We start from the raw sequence: 14412 nt of genomic DNA on the forward strand, positions 1-14412 counted from the left end.
GCACATAGGAGTAAATAAGCCAATTCTTGGCCAAAACTATTTTTTGCGGTTATTTGGGCCTGATATTCTCAGGACGAAGTTATAATTGCCAATTATGCAGGAAAATGCAATTTTTTGTCTAAATCTATCCACCTAACAGTGTAAAACCAGATAAAAATGTTAAAATACATATGTTTCCAAATAAAACCTCGCGTTTGATGTAAAATCTCTTGCTTCTGCTACGCGAACGATTCTATAAAATGGCTATATTTCACAAAGTAGCAAGAAACCCGTAGTTAAAGCTCTATCCTTAAATGGTTTTTCTTACATTTACATAGGAAAAAAACATCTAACCTATTTTAACCCATGCACAAGACCCGAAAAGAAAAATGGTTGTATAAATTTGCATGCACAAAAGTAAACACTGTTTTTTGCTTGAACACTCTTTTCTCCTTAACTTCAACCTTAACCTTAAAAATTCGGGTCTAAAAAGGTGAAGTAAAAAATATAAATCACCTGTATTCTATATATACCTGGCTTGAAACAACAACGATTACCATGCCCGAGTTGAAGCCCACAAAATATCATAGCTAGCCATGATGAAACTATCATAATAAGAAACCGTTCATAAATTATGATCACTTCAATTTTCGGGTTCATCCTAAATCAAGGTTGTAACAGATTTCTCTACAATGCAGAATTGATAGATAAACGATTTCAATATAAAAAAGATATCAACGCAACTCATGGGAGATCCATTATTCTATTTGTGTCTTGACAAAATCCATGCTAAATAGCATGCTTTTAACTTTTTTTTCCTGGATTCGTTATATGTGGTAATTTATGAACAAATGTTAAAATTTTGTTTTAAAATGATGAAAAATCGCATTTTATTCAAATACAGTCAAACCTCCATGAGTCGATGTTCTATGACTCGATATCGACTCAAGGAAGCAAATTATGCCATATTAAAAAATATTTTCTGGGTTACTGTGATGGTCCCTTCAAACGGCTTTCCAAAGATTTGCTATTCCTCATCTCGATATTTCCATAAGTCGATGGTCCCTTCAATATCGACTCATGGAGGTTTGACTGTAGCTCATAATCTAATTTGCGGACGTTTGCGGACGGGTTATCACGTGGAACGCTTAGTCCATATCTTGAAGTTACACTCAAGTGTTTTATCTTTGCCGGATCTTGCCGTATAGATTTACTTTTTTCTCTGAAGAAAAACATAAAAAATAGAAAAAAAATAGTGATTTTCAAGTGGTCATCACCTGAAGCATATAATTTATAATTTGATCATAAACATGAACAAAATGGAGACATACAACTATAATCTACTCATTGTGTACTAATAATAGCTTGTTGATAACATTTATGTTGTGTAAAAATCAGATTTTCCAAATACTCCACAAATAAAGTAGATAAAATCCAATTTAATACCTCATTTTTGAGATATAATTATATTTTTTACAAAGTTTTGGGTCACTTCTGAAACAGCCATAATATGCAGATTGTTTTTAAGTATCTAAAAGAAATATAAGAATGTATAAATGTTGAAAATTTTTTTTTGGGTTTTGTCCACGAATTTGTTCTAGTTACTCTTCTGTGCGACGGTACCATAGCTGCGGTTGATTTCACTGAACGGCGGCCGGCAGCCGGCGTGGCGGTGGTGCGCATAGAGTTGAGATGATGATAACAAACAACAGCATCGCCCAAGTTGCCGTGAATGGGCTGGAATATATCACCTTACGGAGCGGCCATCGAAGAAGCGTGTGGTGCTTGAGAATATGGTTCCAGCTGGGAAGATAATAAGGCGGAGGAATCGCAGCGAGAGGAGTGTTGGCATGCAACTGAGATGTCATGAGATATAGCATCAAGCGTCCTCTCATTAACAACTGTTTTAATGTCTATGGGGAAACTTTAATCTTCAATTTTGATCAATTCATTAATATATCTGGTAACAAATATCATTTTCACTTGAAAAATATAAATTTTGTGTAGGCATATGACAGCGAAAATGGTACATGTCTGTTTAGATAAATAAATAAAACGCCATGGTTTCTAATCTTTGTTATCATTTATGTATTCGATTCGTATCCAAAGCTTCGAAGAGTGAATCGGACTTTAAACACAGCTAATGGTTGCGAACTATTCCGTACACTTCACATTCATTGCAGATCGGGTAGCAGGGACCATGTTCAAGGGCTGAACGACCCCTCCTTAACTATATAAATTGGAACACTGAAACTTATATAGCATGAACCAGAATTATAGTGGAATTGTATTCAATGTATACTAAGGTGGCTCAAAAAACACTTTTTCATTTTTTTTTGATGGGCTGCCCTCTTATTCGGTTCTATTTGATGCCCTGATGCTCTGGACAAAATTTCAGCCAAATCGGTTAACGTTTGGGCGGTGCTAAACTCTTTGGAAGTTTATATGGAAAAATGTATGCAGATTGCAGAAACATCCAAAAACAATGATTTGCAGTTGGACGGCACAATTTACGATCAAGAACCCTGGGGGTGAAACAATTAGCCAGGCAGTTAACGGAGCCTGTAATGCTTGGTAGACACCTTTTCGTGCTGCATTACGGAGAAAGATCTACCACACTGTGCTCTAGTTCTTACTATTCTTGTAATACTTATGAGTGATGGTCGGAAGAGTATGGAACGACTATAATTTGCTTTTAGATGACCCACCTTTTGCTCCTTTTGGATGGAGTCAATGGAGTAAATTATTATAACGTAACTCAAAACTAGGCTAGTTTCGAAGCCAACGGCATCAATCTCCCTGCCCCAGAGCACTGATTAATTAGAAGAAAAGCGGTTACGAATTTGGTGGATCTGCTGAACCCTCTGACTGATTAGAGCTCTGTGTAAAGGTGAGATTCAGAAATGCCAAACGCAATGAAATCAGATCTCTGTACAAAAACGAGTTCAGAACTCATAAGAAGAATCAAAAATATGTTTGAACTACAGTACCGATGCATGGTCAAAATCAGTATTATCTCACCGAAACTGATTGAGGGCGCGCCTTTGAGAGTTGGTATAAGCCATTTCTCGAAGGGTATAAATAGCGGTACCTTAACCTAAAGAGGCTTTACATTAAGTTTGAGAAATATCTGAATAAAAAACGACTTCTTCATTTCTTCTTAATAGAAATGGAGCAGAAAGACATGCACTAAACAAATGACACGGGTATACTACAAAAGTTCAATGAAATGGAGGCAGTGGTTCATCCCGAACAAAAAAAACAATACTACAGGGAAATGCTTATAACATAGTCGGGCAAACTCTAATCATCTTGTAACGTTTAGTCTGCTTCGCAATATGTTAGGGTAGAAATATTTGCCGAACATGAGACCGCACGCCGAAACAATCATCATAAGAATCGAAAAAATATTTGATTCCGTGCATTTAGTATTATCGACTATTTCGATCGCACCGATCCACCCCTGCAAGAAAAAGGCCTATTCACAGCAGATGACAGTTGACGTCAGATGAAAGTTTTAGACGTCAAACCGAGAAGAGGCGGCATCGCGCAAATTTTCACCTCATTCGTTTGCCAAACCCGCCATCGCTGGGCAGAAAATTCTTTAAAGCTGCGAGTGCAAATCAGCCGTATCGGGATTTGTGTAAATTTTGTGCCACGCAAAGTAGTCGCCAGTGAGCCCGGAAAAAAGACAGAGCTTTTGATAACCGTTGGGAAGATCCGACAGCAAACCCAGCACCAGGAAAATATCGGTTCCGGTGTCACGTGGAAGAAAGCCGCGATTGCTGCTGAAAATCGGAAAACGCGTGGAAAACGGGAACATCAAGGTGCAGCGGTCGCTGCGGAAACACTGACGAAAGCATTTGCTGACAGGAGAATCGATACGAATATCAGAACAAGGTAATTCGACACGTTTGTATCACTGATAGGTTGTAAACCCCAAATCCCTCTCGCAGCGGCACGATCCGGTTGCAGGCGCTGAGCAACGCAGTTGGGCACGACGAGAAGGTGAAGACCAGTTAGTGGTTAGTGCACGGTTGGCTCTATCAAAAACCCAGAGCGAAAGGGGACCGACAAAAGGTGGCAGCCATAATCACCAATTCACAAACAGCAAAGCCGACTCGTATTCAGCAAAAGAAACCCCATTGGGTAGGTTTCTACGAAACAGACTGCTGATAAACGTTGCTAATCATGTAAATGTGCACCTTCTCAGGGTTCTTTTTTAGAGCTGGTTGGCCGTTCTTTCATCTCGGGTGGCACGAGCGAGACACGGAAGGTGGGCTGCGAGGTTGAGAGCCGGAAGGTTGTCACAGTCCTCAGCGCGAATCTTTGCAGGAGGTGGGATAGCAGCAGCACAGTGTCCTGGGGCTTGTCGGAGATCCGCACACAACCACGTGGAAATAATCAACGTGAATCGAAGGTGCCTCGGAGGGACCCCATCCAGCAACTCGGTCGCACTGGACGGCCAGAGGGGTCTCCAGCGGAGGCAGCAACCTTGTGAGTGGCGCGGCGAGGGACAGCGCGGCGAGCTTTTGGCAGAATGCGGGGTGGTGCGGCGATAGTCGTCCGTCCACGACAAGGATCGGTACGGTAGGGGACGCCCCATGTAGCCGCTTCCGAATACGAAAAGGGCACCGTGAGTACGGAGAAGAAACCGTGAGTAAGAAAACTGAGGTGTTTTGTAAAGTAGGAAGATAGAGAAAGAGGAGTGAAAAGGAAAGAAGATAAGATGAGTAGGGAGGTAGGTAACAGAGGAAAATGGGTGCATTACCCTAAATACATGTATTAAATTGAGATTTGTGGTTATTTGATTTGTGTTGGTGCTTTGGCCCTCCAGTCTAATTGCTTCTTTTGACTTTTACGCATTAATATCGATATGGATTACACGCATTTGACCGACGAAGAGGTGACCTACGAGTTAGCTTTACGCCACGTAGTCAACCTAGGTCCAACCACCCATCGAGGTAAAATCCTCCGTCTCAAGGCACTCGTTCAAGAGGAGACCTTGAGAGATAGTAAGCCCACTAGCTCAGACCACATAATGAGCTCACAATCAAACATCGAGCATTGTGAAGCTCAAATTCACCAATTGCACATTAGTACAGAATCGGCCATTCGCTCAGCCGATAGTACAGCATTAAATCAAATTCGAACGCGTCTTACACACTATCGCGACCGTTTAAGTTTGATCCGTCCTCCGGTCGAATTGCATGAAACGCACTCTATGCTCATCATGCAAGTCAATTTGTTATTGAGCAAAGTGAACGGAACAGGTGCAGTGAATGGTGTAACAAGAAGTGACAGTGCAGTGAACCTACCACAGTCGACTGGCGCTGTGCGCAGGAGCAACGCAGAAGAAGACGGAGCCTTTGGAGGAGCAGCGTATGCAACCATCCCAGTTGCTGACAACTTTATTCTGGAAGTTCCGCCACCGATGTCGGACCAACCCCCAGAAATGAATTCGTTTTCGTGCGGAAATGAACGCGGACAACTATTTTCAAGTTCGTTCCAAGCACACGACCATGAGAACGGAAGACAAGTAAATACAGGCCGGCGAAGCAGCACACCACCCCCTCCCTACCGTTCGAGAGATCGTGCAGCCTGGAACTACCCGGAAAGTGAAGCACAAGGACTAGAAGGCAGAATGAGAGAGATGCAGGACAGGGAGAACCGTATTCGAGAGCAGTACTGCAGAATGCGGGATGAACTGGATCGGCTCATTCGTCGAGAACAACCACGACCGGTGCGAGAAGAAGAAAGAAGGATACAAAAGGCTGTGCACAACTGGCCGTTCAAGTTCCGTGGAGACAAAGACACGACATCGCTCAACGTTTTCCTGGATCGAGTCGAGACGTTTGCAAGGTCGGAGGGCATGAGTGATGCGACGCTGCTGAGTTCCATCAAGCATCTGCTGCAGGAGGACGCAATCGACTGGTATGCACGAGCAACTTCACAACGCTTGCTTCATTCATGGAACGACTTCAAGCGGGAAATCCGAAAAGAATTCTTGCCCAGTGGATATTCGCAGATTCTTCGCCTGGAAGCCAGCTTCAGATTCCAAGGAAGGGAAGAGTCGTTCGCGAAATATTTTCGCGACATTTTGGCGCTTTTTCGCTTTGTGGAACCACCGATTCCAGAGGAAGAAAAGTTTTCCTGGTGAAGAAGAACATGAAGGAGAACTATGCAGCTATCGTTACGGCAGCAAGACCGCGTTCACTGGAAGAAATGGTAGAAGTTTGCACCGGGTACGACGAAACACGAATGCTCTTGAACAGACAGCGCAGAATTCCAATTCCGCACAGTGCGCTTCTGGAGCCGAACTTTGCGACGCCGGTAACCGTCAACAGGGTGACAACGCTTCCTCAGCAACAACAACCACACCGCTACAACAGAGTTCACACGGTAGAAGTAGAGGAAAACATTCCACAATACGGAGCAGAGGAAGAAGAATCACGTGATACTTGGCAGCATAGCATCGATGATCTCATAGAGCAAGTCAACGCGCTGAAGCTGAACCTGGAGAGCAAAACCTGGCGTCCGAGCAACACAACGCGGAACGATCAGCCACCCAGATTTGTGGACAGAGTTCGTCGATCCGAAGAAGCACGTCAGCAGTTCGGAAGTGAACAACAACCCAGATTCCAGCCACAACGGCAGCAGTACATGCAGTTTCAGCAACGTCAGCCGCAGCAACTGCTAGATAGCATGCAAAGAACGCAGAGCTGGCAGTCACGCCGAGAAATTCGAAACTCCGAAGAAGCATTAGCTGACGCTCCTCAGCAAAGCCATCGACGGCAGCCAGAGCCAGCCAGATGGGAGGATAATCACCACGAGGAGCAGCAGGAATCTCCGCGCAACCAACGAACAATCATGGTTTGCTGAAACTGTGACGAAGACGGTCACAAGTTCATGGATTGCCCAAAACCACAAGCAATTCTATTCTGTTACCGATGCGGACGAAAAGGCTACTCCCTCCGTAGCTACTTCACGTGTCGAGCAGATGCGGGAAACGGTCAAGCGGGGAACCAACAGTTATAGGCGGAATCAAAACAGCGGATGGTACGAGGCACGCTATCTCCAATTTCGTACACCTTCCGATCGTGTACAATAACCGCAACGAAGTTTTACCAGTACTGTTAGTACCCTCTATCCCGGACTGTATCATCCTTGGAATGGACTTCTGGGACATGTATGGCGTTAAAGCGGTATGCTGCAAGGTAGAAACGGATAAAGAAGAACCAAGCGTTGGAGTGCAAAATGAGATGAGGCAACTGTCATCACAACAGAGAATGCGACTGGAGCATGCGATTCGAAAATTCCCCAAAGCGGAAGCAGGCAGGTTGGGACGTACGAGACTGTATGAACACCGCATCGACGTCGGAAATGCGCCACCGCGGAAGCAAAGGCATTACCCTATGTCACCGTACGTTCTGCAGGAGGTGAACAAGGAGATCGACCGAATGATAGCGCTCGATGTTATTGAGGAGGCACAGTTTTCCCCGTGGAACAACCCGTTGGTAGCGGTCAAGAAGAAGACGGGACAGTATCGTGTCTGCCTGGATGCCCGGCATCTCAACTCCATCATGGTAAACGAAGGTTACCCTATTCCGCAGATCGCAGCAATAACCAACAATCTCCGAAGCAGCAAATACATCTCGTCAGTGGATCTGAAGGATGCGTTCTGGCAGTTACCGCTACACCCTGGCTCGAGGCAATTGACGGCGTTCACGGTTCCATCCCGCGGACACTTCCAGTTCAAGGTCGTTCCGTTTGGGCTGTGTACAGCTAGTCAAGCTCTAGCGCGACTGATGACGCACCTTTTCGCCGATCTGGAACCTCTAGTATTCCATTATCTAGACGACATCATCATTTGCTCTGAAACCTTTGAGGAACATGTCGCGCTGCTGGAAGAGGTAGCCCGCCGATTGCGTCAAGCAAACCTGACAATATCGTCGGAAAAATCAATGTTCTGCAGGAAAAGCATGAAGTACCTCGGTTACGTGATCGACGAGCAAGGCTGGCGAGTAGATGACGAGAAGATCCAAGCTATAGTTCAGTTTCCAACCCCGACGTCAAGGAAGGAAGTGCAGCGGTTCTTGGGAGTATGTAACTGGTACCGACGCTTCATCTCCTCCTTTTCGGAGCTAGCGGCACCACTCACAAACCTGACATCAGCCAAGGTTAAGTTCCGGTGGACTCCCGTAGCAGAAGAAGCGTTTCTCAAACTGAAAGCAGCTCTGGTCTCAGCGCCGGTGCTGGCTGGCGCCAAACTATTCCAAACCGTTCGCGATAGCGTGCGATGCCAGTGACACTGCCATCGGGGCGGTCCTGACGCAAGAATATCAACGGTGAAGAACATCCGATCAGTTATTTTTCGCAGAAGCTGTCAGCGTCGGAGCGGAGATATTCCGTCACGGAGCGAGAGTGTTTAGCGGTGATCCGAGCACTCGAAAAGTTTCGAGCATACGTGGAAGGGATCAAGTTCATCGTGTACTGCGATAATGCAGCCCTCAGCTACCTCAAGTCGATGAAAAATCCTACAGCTTTGATGAGCAGATGGTTACTGCGGCTAAACGCGTTTGACTTCGAAATCCGTTATCGGAAAGGTTCCATCAACGTAGTACCGGATGCACTCTCGAGAATAGTATCCGAAGCCGTTTTCACAGTGGATCAAGTGGTGGATCCGTGGTACAAGAAGCTGGTGGATAGAGTAAATAGTGAAGGAGACAAATTTCCGGATTTTCGTATCGCAAATGACACCCTGTTCAAGAACTGTCGTTGCAAGAATGAAGTCGGAGCAGTATACCACAAATGGAAACAAGTCGTTCCCAAAGAAGAAAGAATGCTTCTGATCCGGAGATTCCACGACGAGCCAGCGGCTGCGCACCTAGGATTCTACAAAACTTGGCACAAACTACAAGCCCACTATTACTGGCCGCAGATGCAGCAAGAGATCAGAGACTACGTGCGGAGCTGCACAACTTGCAAAGCCTGTAAGGCACCCGGCGTGACGATGATGCCGCGAATGGGGAAGCCCAAGCCGGTGAAGGTTCCTTGGGAGATGATATCGATCGATTTCGTGGGTTCACTCACGCACTTTAAGCGAGGAAACATAGTGTTGCTAGTGGTAGTATATTGGATAAGCAAGTATGTGATCGTCAAGCCGATGCGCACAGCCGATTCGCAGAAGATGGTGGAGTTTCTAGAGGAAGAAGTGTGTCTAAAATTCTCACGTCCTCGGCTGATACTGTCGGACAATGGGAAGCAGTTCGAATCCATGGTCTTCAAATCCTGGCTAGCAAAGCACAAGATCGGCCACATGAAGACCGCCTACTATTCGCCACAAGCGAACAACGCCGAACGCGTAAATCGCGTCGTGGTTACTTGTATTCGGACGCTACTCGACGGCGATCATCGCGAATGGGATGACAAGTTGCCTGCTATCACAGCGGCGATCAACGCAGCGAAACACGAAGCAACGGGTGTGAGTCCGCACGAAGCCAACTTCGGACGTAACCTGCTGCTACACACGGACCTCTACACACAGCAATCGTTGAACACGGCGGAGGATCCAAAGGTCGCCCAGGAGATGAGATTGTCGACGATACGCCGTATTCAGAAGCTCATCATCGAGCGGATCAAAAACAGCCACGAGCGAGCGAAGCAGCGATACAATCTACGCACGAGAGCGGTGGCGTTCAAGATCGGAGATCTGGTTTGGCGCCGGACATTCATCCTTTCATCGAAAGCGGACCAAGTCAACAGCAAGCTAGAGCCGAAGTTTGTTCCGGCAATCGTGAAGGAAGCCCTCGGAACAAATGTGTACCTGTTAGAGGACGTTTTGAGTGGGAAGAAAGGTCGATTCCATGCGAAAGACATCAAAGCCGATTAAGCGGCAATGTTCAAGCTATGTACGCAGGTAATGCCTGCCAACCAGAAGCAAGGGTTGCTGAAAAACACCAATCACTGGGAGCAACGACGACGAAGGAAGTGAAGAAACAGCAACACATTTCTCTTCACTTTCGCCAGACCGATCGAGGAACTATTCCGCTCAACCGAGCAAGGTTCCAAATCCTTATCAAGCTATGTAAGCAGACAGAGTCTGTGGACCACGAGCACTGCGCTCACGAAAATCCGTCGCCAAGCGTGATAAATGGCAAAGTCAGGTGTGATGAGCAACAACTTTATAAACTACCTCTCCACCTCGACAACCAGTCGGCTAGATAGTATCCGGAAGAAGACCAACGTCCTAGCGCAGAGGAATACCAAAGTGGTCGCTGATCAATGCGGTTCATCAACATTCCCATCGCGCCAGGGAATGAACCACGACGAACCGTGCGCCGTTCACGAAGCGAGAGAAATCGTACCCTGTTAAACTGGAAACGGGTTGCAGGGAGCTCTGCAGGACGGCAGTTCAGTTCCTGGGTAGGAGGAGTGGAGACCTTGGGTCGAGGACCAAAAATCCGTTCGGCGGGGGTCAAAGCTTACGGCCACTATCCGGCGCAAGGGAGCAACGACTGTGCAGTACTGAGAGTGAAGGAGAGGGGAACAAACGATTCCGAAACAAAAGTAGATCGCATAACTTGCGGTTCAACCAGGCAAGAAACTACGGTTCATTCAGCATTCCCATCGCGCCAGGGAATGAACCGTGCGCCGTTCACGAAGCGAGAGAAATCGTACCCTGTAAACTGGCAACGGGTTGCAGGGACTCCACAGAAGAGCAGATCAGTTCCTGGGTAGGAGGAGTTGAAGCCTCGAGTCGAAGACCAAAAATCTGTTCGGCGGGGGTTGACGCTTACGGCCAATATCCGGCGCAGGGGAACAACGATTATGCGGGAACAGGAGGAGAGAGAAAAGCAAGAAGATGTTGTCCGGGAACAGGACGGGAGAGAGAAGAAGCACCGAAGACCGCCATCATGACCACAGCCGGTGGTTATGCCGTTAGCCGATCGAGAGAAATCGAGCCGTTCCACCAAACATTCGTTGGCGCACTTCACAGAGCTAAAAGTGGCAAAATTATATCCATCCAAATCGTATGCGTGGCCAAGAGTTAAACCACTGGGGGTTGTCATGAATGGTAACGCGACCCAGGGCGCGGTAAAACCCTATTTCCCGGCCTCGTGACAACTTAGTCGAGTAAATGCGTCTTTTCTCAGTATTCCATACAAAACCAAAACAAACCAATTTTGTCCTTGTAAATAGTCTGTAAATATAGCTTCTTAGTGATTTGTGTGCGATTTCGCCTATTTTAATCAATACAATAGGCTTAAATCCGATTTGAATGTTTTGCCGTAGTTTGGCTCGGATTTGTGGAAGCTAGCAAGGACTTTGGTCAGAGACGATTTGAGAGGTCGAAGATTCTGCCAGATACAGCTGGCGTGATTATGAGGTCAGTTGTACAGTAAAGCTGTTATTCGATGTTGAGAAGAAGATTTGGCAAGCAGCCTAGGCTTGCGTATATAGTTGAGTTAGGTTAAGGAACCGATTGTAACTTGAGGTCTGCTCAAGAGTTTAGTTGACCGATTTGTCTCTGACCATCATCCTAGGAGGATGATTGAAGTATTTTTTGAATTTTTCATAAATCGTTTGATCATCGATTTATGAAAAATTCTTCCGCTACGGTAGAGTTGTGTAACGTTTAGTCTGCTTCGCAATATGTTAGGGTAGAAATATTTGCCGAACATGAGACCGCACGCCGAAACAATCATCATAAGAATCGAAAAATTATTTGATTCCGTGCATTTCGTATTATCGACTATTTCGATCGCACCGATCCACCCCTGCAAGAAAAAGGCCTATTCACAGCAGATGACAGTTGACGTCAGATGAAAGTTTTAGACGTCAAACCGAGAAGAGGCGGCATCGCGCAAATTTTCACCTCATTCGTTTGCCAAACCCGCCATCGCTGGACAGAAAATTCTTTAAAGCTGCGAGTGCAAATCAGCCGTATCGGGATTTATGTAAATTTTGTGCCACGCCAGTAGACGCCAGTGAGCCCGGAAAAAAAGACAGAGCTTTTGATAACCGTTGGGAAGATCCGACAGCAAACCCAGCACCAGGAAAATATCGGTTCCGGTGTCACGTGGAAGAAAGCCGCGATTGCTGCTGAAAATCGGAAAACGCGTGGAAAACGGGAACATCAAGGTGCAGCGGTCGCTGCGGAAACACTGACGAAAGCATTTGCTGACAGGAGAATCGATACGAATATCAGAACAAGGTAATTCGACACGTTTGTATCACTGATAGGTTATGTAAACCCCAAATCCCTCTCGCAGCGGCACGATCCGGTTGCAGGCGCTAAGCAACGCAGTTGGGCACGACGAGAAGGTGAAGACCAGTTAGTGGTTAGTGGACGGTTGGCTCTATCAAAAACCCAGAGCGAAAGGGGACCGACAAAAGGTGGCAGCCATAATCACCAATTCACAAACAGCAAAGCCGATTCGTATTCAGCAAAAGAAACCCCATTGGGTAGGTTTCTACGAAACAGACTGCTGATAAACGTTGCTAATCATGTAAATGTGCACCTTCTCAGGGTTCTTTTTTAGAGCTGGTTGGCCGTTCTTTCATCTCGGGTGGCACGAGCGAGACACGGAAGGTGGGCTGCGAGGTTGAGAGCCGGAAGGTTGTCACAGTCCTCAGCGCGAATCTTTGCAGGAGGTGGGATAGCAGCAGCACAGTGTCCTGGGGCTTGTCGGAGATCCGCACACAACCACGTGGAAATAATCAACGTGAATCGAAGGTGCCTCGGAGGGACCCCATCCAGCAACTCGGTCGCACTGGACGGCCAGAGGGGTCTCCAGCGGAGGCAGCAACCTTGTGAGTGGCGCGGCGAGGGACAGCGCGGCGAGCTTTTGGCAGAATGCGGGGGTGGTGCGGCGATAGTCGTCCGTCCGCGACAAGGATCGGTACGGTAGGGGGACGCCCCATGTAGCCGCTTCCGAATACGAAAAAGGGCACCGTGAGTACGGAGAAGAAACCGTGAGTAAGAAAACTGAGGTGTTTTGTAAAGTAGGAAGATAGAGAAAGAGGAGTGAAAAGGAAAGAAGATAAGATGAGTAGGAGGTAGGAAGTAACAGAGGAAAATGGGTGCATTACCCTAAATACATGTATTAAATTGAGATTTGTGGTTATTTGATTTGTGTTGGTGCTTTGGCCCTCCAGTCTAATTGCTTCTTTTGTCCGCTTTGGTAGTTCTGCTCTACCCGCTACCGGGAACCTGCAATAATCTCGCAGTTTTTAGCATAACATTCTGTATTAAGTTCTTCAATATCTGAAAGAGTTCATCGTAAGTTGTGCCGTCAAACAGCAATTCACTGTTTTTGGATGTTTCTGCATACATTTTTGCATATAAACTTCCAACGAGTTTAGCACCGCCCAAACTTTGACCGATTCGGCAGAAATTTTCTCCAGAGCATCAGGGCATCAAATAGAACCAAACCAAAAAAATTGACAAAAGTTTTTCCTATACTAATTTGAGCCACCCTAGTATACCATATATTCCGGGTATTAGCCACCCGGAGTGGAAATTAATTGCTTTGTCTGAAAATCGATTTTTGCAATACATAACATGTGAAATATTTAGTTCGAAAAATGTATTGGAGGGTAACCACTTCCTTCGGTGGGGTTTGATCCCACGAAACTAGTACGCTAGACAAATGCTTTTCCTACTAAGCTACGAAGGGCCTCCGTCGTCCTCCGCAGCTTAAAAGGCTACTGATGAGTTCAAATTTCCGACATCAGGCACATAGCCGAACTCTCGCAATCTATTTCTATAACTAACTCTTTCACGTGTACAAAACGACAATGCCAACCGAGTAGGATGAGTATTTAGTTATGTCTGGTATCCATACACATCATTTTTTTAAAACCTAAATTCAATTAATTTTCATTTTTTGTGTTCATACAGCAGTGTTTCAGTTTAATGAAGCGGGCTTGGTAGTCAAATGGCTACTGCTTCTGCCTCATACGCAGGAGGTCGTGGGTTCAATCCCAGGTCCGTTCCATTCTCCTACTTTGTGTCTTTCTCTTTATTTCTCATGTTCTAGCAATCGCTAGAACTGGAAATGGACTTCCATACCGTTTCCATTACTATTCCTATACCTTCAACTTGAGTATTCTAACAGTAATCTGCTAGAATTGGAAATGAACTATAGAGCTCGTTTCCTACATCCAATTAGAAATTCCATCAGTTATCTTCTCCTATCTATCACATTGGTAGCTCGTTAACCAAGACGAACCTCTGCCTCTCCAACCTAACCCAGAAATTCCAACAAATTCCGCATGAATTCGTGGCAAGTGCAGACGTATATTCGGATTGCAGTGGGCGAGTGATTACATCATCATTTCCTCCCCCTTCCCTACATTGACTTGCATTTTGCCGTGGCGCCAGTATGACCTAACAAATGAGATCAGCAGTACTAATTGTGTTGTGTT

The 14412-nt window shown here is 45.9% G+C and overlaps 2 long non-coding RNA genes across 2 annotated transcripts; both read left to right on the forward strand.

Moving 5' to 3' along the window:
* Positions 1-3519: 3519 nt before the first annotated feature.
* On the forward strand, positions 3520-4520 carry LOC134203489 (uncharacterized). Its single transcript, XR_009977617.1, has 3 exons — positions 3520-3879; positions 3936-4128; positions 4193-4520. It is a non-coding gene; the product is annotated as an uncharacterized LOC134203489 (long non-coding RNA).
* Positions 4521-11852: 7332 nt separating this feature from the next.
* Positions 11853-13114, forward strand: LOC134203487 (uncharacterized). Its single transcript, XR_009977616.1, has 3 exons — positions 11853-12196; positions 12255-12447; positions 12512-13114. It is a non-coding gene; the product is annotated as an uncharacterized LOC134203487 (long non-coding RNA).
* Positions 13115-14412: the final 1298 nt, after the last annotated feature.

Source organism: Armigeres subalbatus, unplaced genomic scaffold (assembly GCF_024139115.2).
Source record: "Armigeres subalbatus isolate Guangzhou_Male unplaced genomic scaffold, GZ_Asu_2 Contig1884, whole genome shotgun sequence".
NCBI classification, from domain to species: Eukaryota; Metazoa; Arthropoda; class Insecta; order Diptera; family Culicidae; genus Armigeres; species Armigeres subalbatus.